The sequence below is a fragment of the Sapajus apella genome, unplaced genomic scaffold, assembly GCF_009761245.1.
Source record: "Sapajus apella isolate SASKATOON/1434 unplaced genomic scaffold, GSC_monkey_1.0 scaffold13, whole genome shotgun sequence".
Taxonomy (NCBI): Eukaryota; Metazoa; Chordata; class Mammalia; order Primates; family Cebidae; genus Sapajus; species Sapajus apella.
In genome coordinates, this window is record NW_022436953.1 from 35,075,893 (window position 1) to 35,091,545 (window position 15,653).

The following is a 15,653-nucleotide window of genomic DNA, read 5'->3' on the forward strand; positions in this document are numbered from 1 at the left end:
GCCCCGGACGCCAGGAGAGGCACAGAGGGTCCTCCTACCGGGGCCTCGCAGAGGAACCACCCTGCCAGATGTCAAGCTTTCCAACAACAGAATGACGAGAAACTTCTGCTATTTGCAGGCAACGAGCTGTGGAGCTCTGTTCTGGCAGGAAACTCACCCTCTCTGTGCCTCCAGTGTACAAGCGTCCCTGAGAACATCCTGCATGCTCGAGCACCGTGGCCGCGTCTGCAGGCAGCAGCCTCACCTGGGCTCACGCCGCGCCCTCACCCGAGCACCTGCTCTCTCCTTGCCACCTGCCAACCCAGCAGCCTGCTTCCCCCAACCTCCTTCATCATTTTCCAACCCAGGCCGGCAGGCAGGGTCCTGGCCCTGCCACTTATTACCAGGACCCGCCCTCTGAGGCTTGGATGGTCAGGCACACTCAAGGTGGTTTGGGTGGTGTGGGGTTTTCCCTTGAAATGGATTTGATCAAGTCAATCACATCAAAGTGCTCTTAGGTGAAGAGACAAATAAAAGGTTTGGGTCAAAAGCAGGCGGGTCCAGCAGGCGGGTCCAGCAGGCGGGTCCAGCAGGCTCCCTCGGGCCTGATGGAGGAGGCTCCAGTGAGCGGTGGCATCAAGCCCTGGGGTTGGTGTAGTCTCTGGAGGGACCTCAGCACCGGAAATCATGCAGAGCAGTGTTTACAAAAAAAGACTGGAAACCTGGTGGGCGGCCTCTCTGACCAAGCCTGGGGGCTGACGGCAGGCAGGCCCGACTCATCCGCTTCCTCCGGGAAGCTGGTCCCTGCCTTCCTGGCTGTTTCCTCCAATCATCGACTTAAGCTCACAGAGGAAATGGAGTTCAGGGAAATGGAGTTAGAGGAAACGGAATTAGAGAAAATGGACTGAGTTAGGGGAAATGGAGCGAGAGGAAGTGGGGTCAGTTAGAGAAAATGGAGTTAGAGGTCTCGCCATGAAGAGGAACAAGTCCACCCTGGGCTCAGGAGCCCTGGCTTTTCCTGTGAAACGCCACTGACGGGGAGGCCACGGCACCACTTGGAACAGGCTGGTACCTGTGGCCACGTGACTGCCATTTCAACTGAACACTGTTTACACATTCTGCAGATTTAAGTGATTCATCCAAGCTCTCTTTCCAAGTAATTCTTGTTCCCCAGAAAGCAAATGCCTGACCACAGGTACCTAAGGCTTCTAAACAGCATAATGAAAGCACCTCCTAATCCTACCTGGGGGAGCTTCTAACGTCCGAAGGAGAGGTGGAGGCTGGGGACGTGGGGATAGCAGGGTGGGACAGGGCAAGGCAGGCTCCCCACCAAGGATCAGTGCCGGGCACCACAAAAACAGGAGGGTCAGTACCCGGGACGGGCCTGGAGAAGGTGTCTGCAGCAGCTGAGGAAGGGGCAGCCTGGCATGGTGCCTCCAGGGAGGGTGCTGGGGGCAGAGGGGTCCCCCAGGCAGAGCCGGGCTCCCATGGGCTCCAGAGGCTGCTCCATCTCCCACTCTCCTCCTGCCGCTCCTGAGAGCCCCCTGAAGCTGTTTTCTTGATGTCTCCGAGAAGCTGTGTCCACGGGCTACTTGTCCCAGACCCCTCTCCCCAGGTGAGCTCAGTATTCTAACATGGTGAGTGGGAATCAGCTTTGGGGTTTCAGTTTTCCCCAACGCTAAGTGGCTGCTTCCTAGGCCGTGGCTGGTGGAGCTAACAAGACTACAAACCTCTCAGGAAGAGGTGGGCACTGGCAGGCCCACCGAGGGGCCAGGGTGGCGGCTGTGGTGCCATGGTACTGATGGCACCGCGTGATGCTGAGGCTCTTCCTGCATCCGCTGCAGGTGGGGGAGGGGTTGTCCCAGGAGGTTGGGAACCCCCTGCGCCCTGTGACTGTCAGGTGTTGGTGGATGGGCAGGGGCACCCAGCCCACTGTCTTCCTGGGGACGGAGCACTTCCCATGCCCACACTCACAAGGATGCTCGTTCTCCCATCTAAAGTCAGAACATGGCCACAGGGCTAAGCACGCAGCTGGTGACTGCAGGACGGTCCATTGGCAATGGCTGCCACCCCTCAGCTGCTTCACGCTGGCTGGAACATCGCTGGGCATGGAGGAGCAGATGGGCTGGGGTGCCGTCTGAGTCCTTGCCACTGTGGACATCTGTTTTCTGATGGTCACACACAAGCAATCATTCTGACGAGGTCTGGAATTCTTGGCTGGAGAATTCATACAGAGCCTGGAGATGCTGCTCCTGAGTGGCCGAGAACCTGTGGCCACGAACCCGTGGCCACGCAGACTCTCCCGTGGCCTATAACCAAGGATCTTAGCACTTTGCCTGGCTACTCTCAGCTTTCCCCCTGCCCCAGGAGTTAGGACCTGCGTGTAGGGTATGTCGCAGCCGTGATCCGTCTTGAGGGCCTCCATCCCTGCTGCCCGAGCTTCGCAGCTTCAGGGGAGCTCTGCCAGCTGCTTCTCCCTTGTACTCTCCTGGTACCTCCCGATACATCCCCAAGTCCCAGGCGGCACCTCCATGCCCCTTCCTCACCTGCCACATCCCCAGGCCTTGCTGCAGGCCCCTCTGAAACATGGGGCTCCTCCGGCAGGTTTGCCCAGCTTGCTTTCTCTGCCACGCCCAGCTGCTAGGTGAGGTCTCTATGAATTCTTGGGGGGTCTCTGGGTGGCCCTTTGCTCACAATCAGTGCTCCCTCTCAGCTGTTTCTGCAATGCTGTGAGCCGGAAGGGTTTCACCCTCCACACGAAGCCCCATGCTCTGTACAGCCCCTCACGCCATGGCTCTCTCTCACCTGCTTGGAGAGTGGTGGGGGGCCAGGGCCAGTGTGGCCGCCATCCATTCCCATCAGGCAGGGCCCACCTCTTCTTGATTCTCTGGCTGCCTCAAACCTGTGGCTCTCGGGAGCTGCCGGGGGGTTCTGGGGGGCTGGAGGCTCAGGTAAAGATAGGAGTCTATGCTGTTCAAAGCCAGTGCACATGGGCTCATTTGTTACAGCAGCCAGTGGACACTTACGCAGTATGCCCACCAAGGCAGGTGGGAAGCTCGTGTGGCATGCACACCACGGGAAGTGACATGGCTGTGATGGGACTCAGGGGAGGGAGGCACATGGCACAGGGGATGCCAGACACACAGTTGGGAAGAAAGGGAGGAGAAGCTGTGACTGGTGTGACTGGTGTGAGCCGTGTCAGTGGTGTGAGCCATGTGAGTAGTGTGAGCATTTGAGCCATGTAAGTGATGTGAGCCTTGTAACTGGTGTGAGCTGTGTGAGTGGTGTGAGTGGCATGAGCCATGTAAGTGGTGTGAGCCAGGAGTGGTGAGTAGTGTGAGCTGTGTGAGTGGTGTGAGCGGTGTGAGCTGTGAGTGGTGTGAGCCGTGTGAGTGGTGTGAGTGGTGTGAGCTGTGTGAGCAGTGTGAGTGGTGTGAGCCATGTGAGCTGTGAGCTGTGTGAGCCATGTGAGTGGTATGGGCCGTGTGAGCGATGTGAGCCATGTGAGTGGTGTGAGCTGTGAGTGGTGTGAGCCGTGCAATTGGTGTGAGCCATGTGAGCGGTCTGAGCTGTGAGTGGTGTGAGCCACGGGAGTGGAATGAGTTGTGTGAGCGGTGTGGCACCCTTGATGCCAGAAGCAGGTTAAACAGATAAATTAAAAGAAATCAATGGAAATATGAACCAAACTCTTTTTGACAAGGGATATTTCTAGGGAGGAGGAGGAGGAGGCAGGAGAAAAGGACTGTGCTGGGGCCTCCAGGTGACGTGGGCAGCAGAAGCAGATGGGACGCTCAGGACACGGAGCCACCTGGGCCCTCAGCAAGCAAACAGCAAGGACTGAGGGTCCCCAGAGTGACCGCCGCTCGGGGCCGCCTTGCTGCACAGACTCATTCAGATCCTGACTTGGAGAAACAGTGAGAAGACACTCACAGGCTCTGGGAGACGCAAGCCTGGCGCGGTGTGACGGATCATAAGGACTGTTGCTTCAGGTGTGGAAGACAGCACGGTGGTGGCTATGAAGACAGTCCTCATCTTTAAAGATACACACTAAAATACTGACAGATCAAATGATGTGCTCTCTGGAATTCATTTCAGATGCCCAGGGCACGGCGGGAGGGGGGCGAAGGTTGTAGCTAAACAGGATGGGCGCTGCGTCGGTTCCTAGCGAGGCCAGACCCGGGTGCTTGCGGGGGTCATGGTGCTTCTCTCGATAGCATGTGAGTTGCACCTTCTAAAAGCTAGAAAAAGAAGACTTGAGGTAATACTTCCGTGGCCCAAAGCCCATGCGTGGACCTCAGTTAGGAGCACAGAAAGGACCCCTGGTCACTTCCCCAGGTGCCAGTGCCTATGGATGGCCTGGTCAGTGGAGGGACATGGCCAGTGCTGGCACTTGGGCTCTGGGCCCAAGGGGAGGCCCAACAGCCCCGGAAACGGCCAGCAGTGTCCCTGCAGTCCTGGATGCTGACTACCTGTCATGAGGCTCCCACATGGGGTGACCGCGTGGGGAGGCCAGGGACTCCTGGTTCAGAGGAGGAAGCTGAGGCTGGGTGGCAGGCGGCAGCCCCATGCACGGGCCACACAAACTGGGCAGCTATGTCTGCCACATGTGGGCCGAGCAGGGTGGCGAGGAAGCTTCCTTCTCACTTGTGGGTTTGCTGCAGGACAGACAGGGAGGTGGCCTGGGACGGGGAGCCTGTGTCATCATGTGGCCGCAGGTCAGTCTCAAACACAGGTTTAACCTTCCACGCCAGAAGCACGGCTCAGCCACCCTTGACACGGTCTCTGATACCATCCCCCACCCCGCAGCTCCGGCGGTGGCCAGAGATGGAAACTGAGAGGCGCATCTCCCACCTGGCAGGGCCCCTCCTTTCCTGGCCCATTCAGACATCTGCCCCCCAGCTTACAGGGCCCCCGTGTCAACCACAGTGTGCCCCTTGACCTGGTACCACCTAGAGCGCCTATGGACCCGCCCAACAAATGTGTTGGCCCCAGGGTCCCTGCACCCCTCCCTCTCTGCTTGTACCCCCGACCTCCTAGTGTGCCTGTGGGCACCAGGCCTGCCATGTACTCACCAAGGTCTGTAAGTACCGAAAGATCTCCAGCTTCCATGTTGTAATTGTATCACGGAAGCCCTGCCCCAATTCTGCCCTAACGCTTCGGCCAGCCCTCAGGGACCCATACGGACCCACACAGGGGGATGGATCCCTTGCTCCTTGGCCACAGCCTCCTGGCTGCTGAGATCGGAGCTGCCAGCTGGGTGGGCAGTTTCATTTTAAATGCCCACTCCTGCCCCTGGGCTCCCATCCCCTGAGCTGTGCTCCCTGGGCTCCTCTCCCCTGGGCTGTGCTCCTGCTCCCTGGACTGTGCTCCCTAGGCTGTGCTCCCTGGGCTGTGCTCCCTGGACTGTGCTCTCTGGGCTGTGTTCCCTGGGCTGTGCTCCCTGGACTGTGCTCTCTGGGCTGTGTTCCCTGGACTGTGTTCCCTGGGCTCACAGGCTGGGCCCACTTTGCCCTCCACTGGAGCTTATCCCTCCCAGGCCAGGTGACCTGACCGAGGCCAGCAGGGGCAACTCTCTGGCCTCAGCTTCCTTGCAGCTCCAAGGCAAAGGCAATGACTATGCACGTGCCTGTCGAGGGAGAAAAGGAGAAACTGGATATGAGAGCTCTCCCCTCCTGAATCAGTCATAAGGGGAAGAGCTATTTTAAGCACAAAGGTGCAGCCTGGGTGACCCAGAGAGATGGGCCCAGCAAATTCCCACTGCGTTCTGGCCCATTTCGGAGCATGTGGTAACCGCTCCTTCCTATGAGGACTCTGCACTGAGGCCCCCACGCAGAGCTCCTTTGATCCTTCAGTGGCAGCGGAGATGAATCCAAAGCATTGGGTGAGGCACAGAGGAACCTGAGCATGCGGGCATGGCTGGTCTCGGTCCGGCTTCACCCCCACTGCCCCTGAAGCCTGGAGCCAACCGGCCGTAGCGGAATCGGCTTCCCCACGGCAGGAAGAGTAGGATCCCTCCCCGACCTCTCAGGGGCCTCTAGCTGCTGTGTGCACAGGGCTCCTCCAGGTTCTCCAATCAGCGGCCATCTCCCTCCTAACTCTGGCCTGGGGGAGGGTGGTCTGCTCAATCCTCAGCATCTCTCTCTCCTTCAGAGCCACTGTGATCAGCCCCAGCACAGTCTGCAGCCCCCGAGACTCTCCAGCTTCCTAACCCTTCCCAGAGAAAAGGCCACCACTAAGCTGGGCCCCTGCTGGCCTCAGACAAAGTAGACGGGGCCTGGGGAGCTGCCACAGCCCTGGCGAGGGGCGTCCTCCCACCATCTGGCCAGGGCAAGAGGCAGCCTCCTTGGGACCAAGGCAGCTTCTACTGAGGTCTGTGGTGCAGCAGCTGCTCTCGGCGGCCCCCACAGGAGGCCAGACAGCAGGCCTGAGAGATCAGCACAATTTAGGAGAACACCCCCTGCTTTACAACGTAGGTTTTATTTTCACACAGGTGGGTTAGATCAGGAGACGCCTGCCACTGATGAGACCGTTAGTTACACTTCCCAAGAGGGGGAGGGGCATGCCACACCAGGGGCCACGCAGGGAAAGGCCAGTGTCTCGGAGGCAGACGACGTGAAGGGGAAACATGAGCAGAGCCAGGCAGTACCTTCCTCAGGAAAGGTGGGGAAAGCTGAGTGGGCAGGCTTGGCACTGGCCTGTGGGAATACAGGCCCGCCCTGACTGTCTGGGGTCAGGCCCCGAGGTGATTCGTGCAGGGGATGTGGCCTTGAGCCTGGAAATGCACAGAGGAGACGCTGGGGGTGGCCCCGGGTGGTGGGTTCACATTTGAAAGGCAACCAAAGGCAAGTGTTTCTGATCTCTAGGATGTGGCTGGAGCAGAAGGGGCAGTCTCCCCAGGGTCAGCAAGGCCCCGGCATTAAAGCGTTGGAAACACACAGTTCACACACATGCAGTGCACATGTGCACACAGAGGCATTCACACACACATGCATACCACATACACACATGCAACACACACACAGAGGCAGTCACACACATGCATACCACATACACACATGCATACCACATACACACATGCAACACACACAGGCATTCACACACATGCATACCACATACACACATGCAACACACAGGCAGTCACACACATGCATACCACATACACACATGCAACACACACAGGCATTCACACACATGCATATCACATACACACATGCAACACACACACAGGCAGTCACACACATGCATACCACATACAAACATGCAACACACACACAGAGGCAGTCACACACATGCATACCACATACACACATGCAACACACACAGAGAGGCACACACATGCATACCACATACAGGCAGTCACACACATGCATACCACATACGCACATGCAACACACACACAGGCATTCACACACACATGCATACCACACACACACATGCAACACACACACAAAGGCATTCACACACACATGCATACCAAATATACACATGCAACACACACAGAGGCATTCACACACACACACCACATACACACATGCAACACACAGGCAATCACACACACATGCATACCACATACACACATGCAACACACACACAGGCATTCACATACACAGCACATATACACATGCAACACACAGGCACACACACATACCACATACATGCAACACACAGAGGCACATGCACACACATACCACATACATGCAACAGACGCACACATGCATACCGCATATACACATGTAACATGCATGCATGCACATGTATACCACATACATGCAAAATACAGAGGCACACACATACATACCACATACATACATACAACATGCATACACGCACATGCATACCACATACAGGCAACATACAGAGGCACACATGCATACCACATACACATACAACACATACATACACACATGCACAGACATGCAGGCACATACATGCACTCATGTACACAGTGCACACGTACACACATACCACATACACATGCACACACGCAGGCACACACATGCACACATGTGCACACTGCACGCACACACCACACATGCACAGAGGCATGCACACGCACACAGACATGCAGGCACACATACACACACACAAGTAGTGCACACACACATACCACACACATACTACATGCATGCACACACACAGACATGCATGCATGCACACACCCACCACACACACCACATGCATGCGTACATGCCACATACATGCACACACAGGCATGCACACACGTACCACATACACAAATGCACACATACCACACACATACCACATATACACATGCACAGATACATGCCACGCACACACACACATGCATACCACACACAGAGGCACACACATGCACACACACCACATACATGCATGCATGCACAGCCATACATACCACACACACCCAGAGGCATGCACACACAAATACATAGCACATACACAATGCACACACAGGCACGCACACACACATACCACATGCACACATTCACACACAGACATGCAGGTGTACATACACTCGTACACACATGCAGTGCATGCACATACACATACATACCACATACACACACAAAGGCATGTACACACATCCACACAGACATGCAGGTGCACATGCATACACACATGAACACACTCGTACACACATGCAGTACACACACGCTCAGAGGCACACACATGCAGGCACACATACATGCACACATGTACACACACAGGCATGCACACATGCACACACACGGAGGAGAGGGCACGCGGGGTAGACACTTGGACAGGGACCAGGCTGTAGGCCCAGGGTGACTGTCCAGCCCCAACTGGGCCCCCAGCACTCCTGAAACCCTCACCCTGGGCCAGGCTTGGCATGTGGGCCAAGCACTCCCCATCAGAGGTCCAAGGTAGGAAGATCACCGTGTACTGAACCATCAACCCCCAAATCAGACGGTGTGAGCATGCAGCCCTGTGGCCAGCTCTGCAGCCTGCGCCCCTGAGAGCCACGGGCCTGGGCGCTCAGGGCGCTGGTGGGCATCCTCCAGACTGTGTGAGGGCTCCGGCCGAGAGCACTGTGTGGGGAAGAGCACTGTTCCCCACAGCCTGTCCCGGGCCCTGGCTCCAGCCAGCAGATTCCTTTGGTCCCCACAGAACAGGTCAGCTCAGCCCAGTAAACATCCTTCAGACCCAGCACCAGCATACGGGCCCGGTCAGGCAGGGGGAGCCCATCTCACACGCACAATCGCAGAATCACGGCGAAGTCAGCAAAACCCAAAGGTCCGTATGAAACCATCTTAGTCCCAGCTAACAGAATCCAGAAACGCCATTGCTCCAAAGTCCCCAAGGGCACCGCACACTCCATGCCAAAGGGGAGTTGCTCCATGCCAGGCACTTGGCCGCTGCAGAGGGCTTGTGCCACCCTGAGCGGGTGGCCGGGCAGTGGGCTGGCGAGGAGGCCAGAGTCTATGCTCTGGAAAGTGACAGGCCGCATCTGGGGAGAAACCCAGGCTCGGCCGCCTGCAGGAATCGCAGCAGCCCCTGCCCCAGGAGCCCGGCACCAGGCCAGCGCTGAGGGGCTTCTGAAGATGCTGCTGGACATCATCGCCTTTTAGTGGCCACCGCCGGCTCCCTTTCAGCCAGGCTCCCAGACACTAGGGGGCTGTCGTGTGAGGGGTCACCCACGGCACATAGACGCAGGGTCCTCAGATCTCAGGTCCAGGATCCAGGCCTGGGCATCTCGGGAGCAGGGTCTGGACAGTGAGGACAGGGAGGCATCAATCACCATGGCAACAAACATCACAGATAAGCAGCCCCCAGCACACCCAGCTTCCAATCAGTGTCAGCGTCCGCTGGCTGCAAATGTGACGAACAAACAGAGCCTCCTGCCAGGCTGAGATCACCCAGGGTGCCTTTGGGTGGAGCTGCCATCCTGGTGGCCTTTAGGGCATGGGACCCCCCAAGGAACCCCCCACAGGGCAGAACCTGGGCTACAGGCAGCGCTGACTCAAGCTACCCAGGGGGTGGCCTGGGACCCCTGCCTCTAAGCTGGCAATGGAGTTTCATCCAGAACCCCGATACCCTGGGATTCTTCTCAGCCAGTGCTGCTCTCTACCTGCAGCGAATCCCCCAGTAGAGGCGAGGAACCCCAGAACCAGCTCCTCCCAGCGTGGAATCTGAGGCCACAGGCTCAGCTGTGGTGTCATGTCCGCACCTGGCAGGGTGGTCCTGCAGCCGCCGCCCGGGTTTGCCATGGCGACTGCACATGGGCACATGGGCACACAGGGGGCCCAGGCGAGGCGGCATCCAGCGGCCACGTCCACAGGCCCTGACCAGGGGCACGCGGCTGGGAGCCCCGGCCAGGCAGCCCTTCTTCACTCACAAACGTCCTCTTCCTCTTCTGCCCCTCTCCTGGGTCCACCTGAGACATGGGGTCACTGAGAGGACAGGCAGCTCCTCGGGTGGCTAGGGCGGTGGGGAAGGCCTTTTGACACGTTTTCTTAGTTCCTTCCTCACAGCCTGGAAAATGCGGCCGCTGTGCGCCTGCGCCCCTCTCCCTGCCAGCGCCCTTACTCATGCCGTCCCCTTCTTCCTCTCTGTCTCTTGGCCCCTGGAGCTGGTCTGTCCCTTCCTTCCATTCCCAGATACATGCTGAGCCAGCCCTTCCACGAGGGCTTTGCACCCCAGGCCTGGGCCCGGCTGAACGGGAGAGGGTCTCCAGTCCCACAGCTGGAGAGGAGCCTGGGCTGGGTATGAGCAGAAATCGGCAAGGCCACCACCCTGAAAGTCACGTGCAGCAGGCACCCCCAGGAGGTCTGTGAGAGCTCCTGGCCCAGCCTTTGCTGGGTGCAGACAGGGATGTGGGGATGGCCCGGAGTGGGAGGGTGCACAGGGCAGGGCGAGGAGCCCAGCTAACCAGGGGGCTTAGAAAGGAGAGGGCAGAGGCCCACTCAGGGTCAACAGGCGGGCTGCATGCAACTGTGTCCACTGCCCAAGAGCCAGCCACACCACCAAGAAATCCATCTAGGCAGGGGCTCTCGAACCCCCAAAGGGGCACCGCACCACTTGAGACACGCCTCTGCCTCCTGAAAGCGGTGCCCATCAGACACCACCATGCTGGGTGGTGTCTCCCTGCAGCCTCCCGGATGACTGGAAACCCAGCTGCTGCCCCTACAGAAGTATTGACGGGTTTGCATGATCTCCCAGCGCTGGGATGCACTTACCACCCCACCCCCAAAATACTCTGAGCTAAGTGAGGGCCTGGCTGTTATTCCCAGGAGCACGAGCCACGGTTAGCAAAGTGAGACCCGACCCTCCAGCTACACCTGCTCCCAGGCGAGGTGCCAGAGCCACACGCCCAGCCCACCCAACTCCTCCAGCCGGAGGCACAGCCGCGGGTTCCAGAGGATGCCCACTGCCCCTTTGACAGCTGCGGAATGGCAGGGCTCAGGGCCGTGCAGCTCAGGGACAAGGTCGACAGTTTGACGCTGGGAAAAGTTAGAAGATAAAGTCTCTCAGTCACAGTAGCAAAGAGTTACAGGTAACGACAGGAACAGCGTGTCCTAAACATAGCAAAATGTAGGAGACCCCTAGACAGGTAAGATCTTGACTTCGCTCTCAATTAATCTGAAAATGTAATTCCTACCCAAATCCCAGCGGGTTTATTTTTGACCTTGACAAGACATATTCAAAAGTCCACGTGGAAAAATAAACACAGGGGAGGAGCCGGCATTTGCGGCACAGCGTGGAAGAGGAGGAGGGCGGGCGTCCCCGGAACACGCGGCCTCACGGTCAGCACAGCCTGCAGGGCACGGTGCGGGAGGCCCAGAGAGGCCTGCGTATGGCCACGTGCCCCAAAGGCTGTCCACAAGCAGCTCCAGACCAGGAGCCCACCGATTTAAAAATGCTGAATTCCAGCCGTGCGCGGTGGCTCATGCCTATCAGCCCAGCACTGTGGGAGGCGGCGGCAGGCAGATCTCTTGAGGTCAGGAGTTTGAGACCAGCCTGGCCAACAGAGCAAAACACTGTCTCTACTAAAAATACAAAAAAGAAAAAAAATTATCTGGGCATGGTGGCACAAGCCTGTAGTCCTGGCTGCTCAGGAGGCTGAGGCAGGAGAATCACTTGAACCTGGGAGGCGGAGGTTGCAGTGAGCCGAGATCACGCCACTGCACTTTAGCTGGGTGACAGGGTGAGACTCTGACTCAAAAAAACAGGGGCTGAATTCCAGACGGACTCCATCTTCCCTCAGAACAGAATGTTTCTTGCCCTGATGGTGAATGAGGCAGCGCTCACCATGAAACAAAGGCCCACGGGAAACCAAGTCCCCACTGGGTGTGGGAGCGGCCTTTAAGCATGTACCAGGGCCCGGGGCCGGTGCCCACCCAGAGCACTGGACCAGTGGGGTGGGGCCGGAGTGGAGGAGTGCCACAGGACAGAGGGGCACCCATGGTGCAGGGCCGGGTGGCACCATACTCTGCGCTGTTGGCAAATAGCACCTGAAGGGGGCTCTCTGTGAACTCCCGTCATCCGCCTAAAAACAGACCCTCCCAGAGGAACTGGTGCCGCAGCCCCTGGCTGGAGAGAAGGGACCTTCCCCCGGGAGAGGGGCCAGGATCCACCCCCGCCCCAGGCTCCGTCACAAACCCTTACAGACCCCGTTGCTTCTTCGAGGGCTCCACAGTCTCCCCTAAAGGCTGCCTGCCCCCCATGAGGCCCACCGCCCCCCCCCCTTTTCCTACCTAGCCTCCCATCAGCCCTCAGGGCCACCACTGTTTTGGGTATTTTCTTTTTTCCCCAGGACCCCCCGTACACATAACTATGATAATAAATCTGTCTGCTTTTCCTCCTGCCGTGAGCCTCCTGTCAACACGTTTCACGCACCCGGCTCTCAGCCTCGGAGGGCAGCAGGAGGGGCAGCTCCTCCACGGAGCCTTTGGTTCAGGAAACCTTGGCCCAGAGGACAGGAAAACGCTGAACCCCACCCAGGGAACCACAGACCCGGAAAGGTCTAGGGCTTTGAGGAGTTCGGGTCCAGAGATGGAGCCCGCCTGACAGGCAGGAGGGGAAGGGGCCCGGCATGGGCTTGGGGTGGGTTCATGCCCGGCCCACCCTGCACGGGTGTGTGCCCTGCAGCCAAGCCTGGTCCCAGAGAGACGCTGAGGCAGCGACATCCAAGCAAACCACCCACCAGCTCACGGACGGATGTGGGAAGGGGGCTGCCCTGTGACCCGTGGTCCCTGTGATCACGGCCCTCAGCCTGAGGTGACCACAGCCTGAGGCTGGAAATCAATGTCCTGGGCTCTGAACAAGCATCGTGAGGCAGTGCTGGGGGCAGTGAGCTTCTCAGACACCGCGGCCTTGGTAACCCCGGCTGGAAGCTGAGAAGGCACCAGGCTTCTAATCACACTGAGCAGCCTGGGGGCAGGCAGGGAGGAGGGTGTGCTGGACGAATGTCCTCGCCAGGGGGTGGGGAGGGTAGACGAATGTCTACGCTGGGGCAGAAGGCGGGCTGGACAGATGTCCGTGCCAGTGAGGAGCGGATCTTCTCCAGGCCTAGATTCTTTCCACCTATGTGGTTAGTCCTGGGATAACCGTGGACCCCACTTGCTGGCATCAGCTGGACGGAAATGGGGAGCGCCATGTACTTCACACCCCAGAACTGCCCTTCAAAACAGTGAAAACAGTGAATTTTTTGTGTTATTCACTCTAATTTTTTAAAAATTGAAAGCAAAAAACAAAAACGAAAGCCAGGTCTAGATAATCCATTCCCAGGAGCAGCAGCCCCAAGGGTGGCACCGTGGCCCCAAGGGTGGAGTCATGGCCCCGAGGGTGGCACCGTGGCCCTGGGGCTGGAGCTGTGGCTTGGGGTTGGAGTCGTGGCCCCGAGGGTGGAGTCGTGGCCCTGAGTGTGGAGCAGCTGCACCACGGCCATTTGGCAGGATCGGACGGGCCCGGTCAGACTCTGAACACTGCACTACTCCCGAACGGGTGGGCTCCGGTGTGCTGCCAAGGGTCCCACTCCTCGACCCAGAGCCATTTTCACACTGGTGGATGTGGGCGCAGCTGATCCTGTCCTGCCACCTCCTGCAGGGACAGGGGGACGGCTGGGCCTCCACTCTGCTGCTGCAGCCCCTCTGAACTGAGGCCATGTGTGAGCAGACGCAGCTGCCCCCCAGCCACACACAGAGCTGCCCTTCTCAGCGTCCTTCCCACCATGGGGTCATGGCCTTGGCAGTGAAGATCTGGAAGGACCCCTCCAGGTCAGTCACTGGCCTCATCCTCCCTTGGTGCCAGACACCCATCAGCAAGCGCCGCACAGAGCCCTGCAGGCCTGATGAGGAGGCCTAACGGGGAGCAGGAAGGACCCCTCCAGGTTCATGACTACCCCACATCTGAGCACAGTGGCTGCCTCCTGCTCCCTGCACTCCACAGCAGCCCATTTCTGGGCCAGCTGGCTTTTCCAAGGCTCTTAAGAACCAGTCCAAAGAATGGAACCCTGGGGGGTCTGCAGAAGGAGACAGGGCTGAGGCTGCCCACCTGTGCTCATCCCTAGGCAGGGGTGCAGGGTCAGCAGGGGCGGGGCGCAGTGGGGAGACACCGGGGGCTCAGGAAACAGCACCTGTTCCTGCCAGCTTCGCCCCCAGGGCAGTTCTCTGCCCCTTAGATGCCCTCAGCCTGGCCCTCTCCAGACATGCTGGCCCAGCTCAGGCTTCCCAGCCTCCCTCCTTGAACCTGTTCTGGGTGCCTGGTGACTCCCAGGGTCTCCCTGTCTAAGCCACCTCTCCTGAACCCGGTCGCAGCTGCCGTCCTCCGCTGCCAGAGTGGAGCAGTCCCTGCAAACCCCATCCTGCCTGCCCCTCGTGTATCCCCGGGGGCCTGAGGAACAGAACTTGGGCTCAGCTGGGAGGACAGGAGGCCTAAGTCTGTCCCCACAGGCCTGAGTGTCTCTGATGAACTCTGCCAGGTTCAGCACCTTACCTCAACCGTCAAGTGGCCTCACCAGCAACAAAATGGTGCAGGTCCACGGGGGACCTGCAGGCACTAAAAACACTCTCTCCTGGGTGCACGGGAGCCTTCTCAACGCACTGCACAAAGAGGCGCATTTGCTGTGACTTTTCACCACCCCAAACCCGAGTAACCCAGCGGAGCCGTCGTTTGCAATACAACGAAATGGAGCTAATCAATCACATTCAAGCACCCTCCGTGTTATGCTCCGGTAGCATGGCAATAGCTTTAAAAAGGGCTTATGGGGCTTAAATAGACACAGTGTCCAGGCAGCTGTATGGCGAGGCGCAGGAGGGAGGCAGGGCGCGTCTGCTAAGCCTCCCGGGACAGCTGAAAAGACCGTCCATTCAGAACGGATTCATCCCCAGCACAGCCGCGCGCAGAAGCCGGAGGGCAAATTCCAACTTTTCCAAGTGCTTGTTAAGCTTCTTTGAGTTATAATTACCCCCAATCTCTAGATATTACAAGGCGGCAATCAGGAAGTTAGATCTGGCCAAGAGAAAACAAAGGGAGAGTGAGGGAACAGGCTCCGTCCAGGCCAGCAAGCAGGACAATCTGGAGGACGGGAGCAGGATGTTCTCTGGACGGGGCTGGAGACGGGCGTGGGGATGAGGACAGGGACCTGCTGAGGATGCAGGCTCAGCTCTCCCGGATGGGGCTGGAGATGGGATGGGGACGAGGACAGGGACCCGCTGAGGATGCAGGCTCAGCTC

The 15,653-nt window shown here is 58.4% G+C and overlaps 1 protein-coding gene across 1 annotated transcript in view; it reads right to left on the reverse strand.

Moving 5' to 3' along the window:
* Positions 1-14,126, reverse strand: part of STK32C (serine/threonine kinase 32C) — a 37,138-nt gene extending 23,012 nt beyond the window's left edge. Inside the window, exons 1-2 of the mRNA XM_032282045.1 lie at positions 14,120-14,126; positions 5,485-5,490 (exon numbers count right to left, since the gene is read on the reverse strand). The gene's annotated coding sequence lies outside the window, so the exon portion shown is untranslated. The remainder of the gene's footprint in view (positions 1-5,484; positions 5,491-14,119) is intronic.
* Between the last annotated feature and the right edge of the window lie 1,527 nt (positions 14,127-15,653).